At 40.2% G+C, this 4,728-nt stretch overlaps 1 non-coding gene across 1 annotated transcript; it reads left to right on the plus strand.

The window, feature by feature from the left end:
• The first annotated feature begins 3,802 nt into the window (after positions 1-3,802).
• On the plus strand, positions 3,803-3,864 carry LOC120094430 (U7 small nuclear RNA). Its single transcript, XR_015628278.1, has one exon. It is a non-coding gene; the product is annotated as a U7 small nuclear RNA (small nuclear RNA).
• Positions 3,865-4,728: the final 864 nt, after the last annotated feature.

The raw sequence follows: 4,728 nt of genomic DNA on the forward strand, positions 1-4,728 counted from the left end.
CCCTCCCACCCACCTACTCCCCCCTCACCACCCTGGCATTCCCCTACACTGGGGAAATCAAGCCTTCACAGGACCAAGGTCCTCTCCTCCTCCTATTGATGCCCGACAAGGCCATCCTCTTATTCATACGTGGCTGGAGCCATGGGTTGCTCCATGTGTACTCTTTGGTTGGTGGTTTAGTCCCTGGAAGCTCTTGGCGGGGGGAGTTCTGGTTGGTTGATATGTTGTTCTTCCTATGGGGTTGCATAGTGTCTTAATAGTTTCTCTTAGTAAATACACTTAAATTTTAATCAAATCAAAATTATTGTTTTAGTATGATCATGAATTGTTCAACAATGAAAACATCTAAATGCATTAGGAAACACTTCAGTGAAAAGAGTATAGAATATACTTATACAGCTTACTAAACACCTACATTATATGGTATGTGTTTATGCTTGTAGGTAGGTGAGTGTATAGGTACATTTAAGTATGTGTGTGTATGTGTATGAGAGTGTATATGAGAGTGTATGCGTGCACGCGCGTGTGTTTGTGTGTGTGTGTGTGTGTGTGTGTGTGTGTGTGTGTGTAGAGTATTGTATATGAAATAATCTACTAGTCTTAGGGCTACAGGATTGGAAAAAAACAAAAAATTAAAGCAAACACCAAAGGAAATGGTACAAACCAGAGACTTTATAAACATTATCTATATGAACATAGTGAGCATACTGTTTTCCAGAAAACTTGCTTTTAGTATATGATATGGTATACTTTCAAATGAGTAGTAAATATATTTCACAGATAACCAATAGCATAGTCGTAGTCATTTATTATTAAATATTGTGCAACTTGATTAACTTCATGTGCTCCATTTTATTCAACTGGCAGCATCACAAGTTTACTGACACAGGCAGCTTTACAAAGACATAAATAATGTATGTGTTAGCATGTTACAGTGGTTATCTCCCTAAGCGACAGGAATCTTTCTACTCCTTTATATTCCTATGGAACCTCTGTAGGAAACATCACAAGATTTCTTAACTTTCTGCTTCTTACTCATGGCTGTATGTGACCATCACTGTCTAGAAGCAGAGCAGCTGTGAAGGTCCACATGAGACTGTTCTGAGATCGTGTCTGTAAAGATTTCCTTATGGAGAAATAGAGGAATTTTGTAAGACTGTCCAGTAATGGTTGTTATTTCTGTGTTGAAACACCATGACCAAAACAACTTGGGAAGGAGTTTATTTAGCTTACATTTCCTAATCACTGATTGTCATTGAAGAGAATTCAGGACAAGCACTCAAACAGGGTAGGAACCTGGATGCAGAAGCTGATGCAGCGGTCATGAAGGGATGACACTTACTGGCTTGTTCATCATGGCTTGCTCAGCCTGCTATCTTACAGAACCTAGGACTACCAGGTACCCAGGGATAGTATCACTCACAATGAACTAAGACTTCTCTTGTTAATCACTAATCAAGAAAAAGCCATACAGTAGGATCTTATGTAGGAATCTTATCATTTGAAGTTTCCTTCTTTCAGATGACTCAAGCTGTGTTAAATTGACATAAAACTAGCCAGGGAACAAGACTTACAAGGTTCCCAAGATCCTTACCAAGCCCTTCCCCATCTAATGACCCAATCACAACTATAAAAAAAGAAACAGTTGACTAGATTGGCAATTCTCATTGTTGACTGAAACACAGTCTGTCACACACACACACACACACACACACACACACACACACACACTTTTTTATTATAGTTTATTTAGCTTTAATAGTTATATCAATGATCTATGTTGGATTAATTTTATATAGAGTGTGAGGCAAACTTGTAGAAGAATAAAATCCTAAGATTGGTTGAGCTGTACTGTGACTGAGTCATGGGTAGGGTTAAGTGAAGACAGGAGATGCAACTCTCGTGGCTTCATGGGGATAATGTGAATTACAATGGAAATATATAGTCATCAGATCATAGAGTGGGACATCTTAAGACAAAGTCATGGAGAAAGAAAAGAGAATAGTGTAGACGAGAGACTTAGTGAGCTTAGCAAACCATTGTGTCTATGTAGTGTGATGGGGATGGGGAGGAGGTGAAGGAAGTCATTGGGGAAGGGATCTAAAGACCCAGAATATCAAATGTCCTCATCTTTCTTTAACTTTCCCATGAAAATCTTCTATCTAGCCCCACCTGTCTGCAGATTTACTGTTTTAGTTTAGCCTTTAACAAATATCAGGGTAGGCTGGCTTCCTCATTTTCTCATAATTTCTCTCCACTTTCCTCCTGACTCCCATGAGCTATATAGTGGATATTGACCCTCCCTATCTCCCAGAGATGTTCCAGGCAGGAAAGCCCTCACTGGCTGCTGAGGCCAGCACTAGCAAACATCAGCCTGAACTGTAGGATAAGAAACTAAATATATTCTGAGCTGTTACTGTTCCTTCCCAGATTAATCAGCTGGCTAAACAAAATTAAGTTTGTTCCTTTGTTTCTGGAAGGACACAGCAGAAGTGGAGAAGATTCTGTGTGTATAAAAAAATAAAAAAATAAACCCACAAGATTTTTTCAGTCTTTTAATTTGCAGAACTTTTTTTTAAAGGCATATATAAAGAGAGAAAGTATTCTGGCTGCATGCTGGCAACCAATTTCGTATTCATTTTAAATGATTTGTATGAGATTCAAGACTTTCCTGTAAATTTTCTCATGATTTATTTCATCAGCTAGCTCTTCACTTGCACTGAGTGTATTTATATCCATGCTAATAGATCAGCAGAGATGCTGCTCTGTGACACAAGGTGGGGTTCCTTTATAAAATTCTAATGATACTTGAAGAGACAATGTATTGAAGGTCAGACAAGGCTGAAAGGAGGAAAGGGGTGCATCCAGATGGGGCAGGGGCAAGGACTGGGGAGAAATGAGCTGGGATTTTCTGAGAAACTGTAAGCTTGCCCACACTGAGTGAGTCCATCTCTTGTTTGCTTAGCAGGCTGCATTTCGTGGACCAGGTATTGCTTATGCACAAGAGGCAGTTGCTTGACCTAATTGATCCCAAGGGTTAAAGCCAAGGAAGGAAGGTAGGAAAGGTATAGCTGGCATTCAAGCTAAATAGGGAACGGAAGCCACGAGGAAGGTGTAAGTGAGGAACAGAGAGGGTTCAAAATAAAACTGAAAGATAAAAAAAAATACATAGAATAAGGAAAGTAACTACAAAAGGGAAAGAAAGAGAAGGCAGCAGTCACATCTCTACAGAAGAGGTCAAGGTTAACACCAAGAGTTCTCACAGACCACCTCACTGGGACACACTAACCTCATGTATGACCTCACAGTCCATAGAAACTTGGTTTCTATCTCCTCCTGTGGCTTGAATAGACTTTTCCTGTGTAAAACGCCCAATCAACTAGAGATGCCATTCATAAAACCTGCCCATGATGACCTATAGATCTTACAGTGTGAGATTCAAATTGCCTCTGAGGTGTTGCCTGGTAGCAAGAAACCAGCTACAGAGATGGTATCCCTCTTCTAACTCAAAGGAGAAAATAGGGGCAAGTCTGTTCAGAGTCAAGGAATAGTCTTTAGGCAACAGAGAAGAGGAAAATGCAAGATAGAAGGCCCTCCAGGGCACGCCTTTGTAGTGGGAAAGATAAACAAGGATTGGGAATGGGTCACGCAGCCAGCACCATACAGGACACTGCACGATGTCAACTGACCTGCAGAACTCAATCCAGCAGGTAATTCTACTCCGATTTCCATAGACAAAGAAAAGAAGCACTGGACATGCTGTGTGATTTTCTCAAACAGCAACTAAAAAAGGTGAAAATTAAAGTGTTACAGCTCTTTTAGAATTTGTCTAGTAGGTTTTCTGACTTCGGTTGGAAAACCCCTCCCCCCCCCCAAAAAAAAAAAGGTGAAAATTAAGATAAAACCTAAACAGGTCTCAAGGCGGATCCTGGCTCATCTTTTGTGGTCCATTGTCTAGAACAACGTCTGAAAAGGTTCTGGATGCTCCGTGAAGATGACACTATTCTAAGAAGTAAAAGTAAGCGTTATTCTGCAAAATAGAGGTGCTGCCCTAGAATTGGTGACACAAGGTGAACGGTTCACTCAAGGACACAGAGACGATGCGAGGCTGATTTAATACAAGAGAGAGAAAAGATTTTAGGTATAAGGGAGATTCAAATTTATCTCCAAGACATGATTTTGTCCAGGTCAATCTCATTTGTCTTCCCTAAGCACATGACAGGTGACATTTATCAGGCCTGTTTTGTGTAACGGATAAACATAGGATGAATCCACGGAGTGCACATTTATTTAATTGAGGGTGACATGGCCTGTTACAGGTCACTAATAGATTAGATCACAAATAAGGAATCAAAAATAATTCAAAAGAGATGGACCAAAGCCAGTAAAACTGACATTTACAGAGACAAATATAGAGTCATTTACCCAACAAATATTGTGGCATGCAGGAGGTCTTCAGAAACCAGGCTACTTCCTACAGGTTAAAAGGAACTGATGTCTGAGTTGGTTGTCAAGAGTAAATAGGTTTTTAGACAAAGAAGGCAGCATAAAACACTTATGGAACAAGGAATGCCATGAGCCAAGACCTAGAGGCACAGAAAGATCATTTTGGGGGAAGGAAGGATATACTATTGTTCTTTCTATAAATGTGCACTGCATAGCAATGTGGACCAAGTAAGAGGCAGGTGCTAGAAACACAGGCCTGGTGAGGCATTCACATCACTAGGA

This window comes from Rattus norvegicus, chromosome 8 (genome assembly GCF_021556685.1).
Source record: "Rattus norvegicus strain SHRSP/BbbUtx chromosome 8, alternate assembly SHRSP_T2T, whole genome shotgun sequence".
In the NCBI taxonomy this organism is placed as follows: domain Eukaryota; kingdom Metazoa; phylum Chordata; class Mammalia; order Rodentia; family Muridae; genus Rattus; species Rattus norvegicus.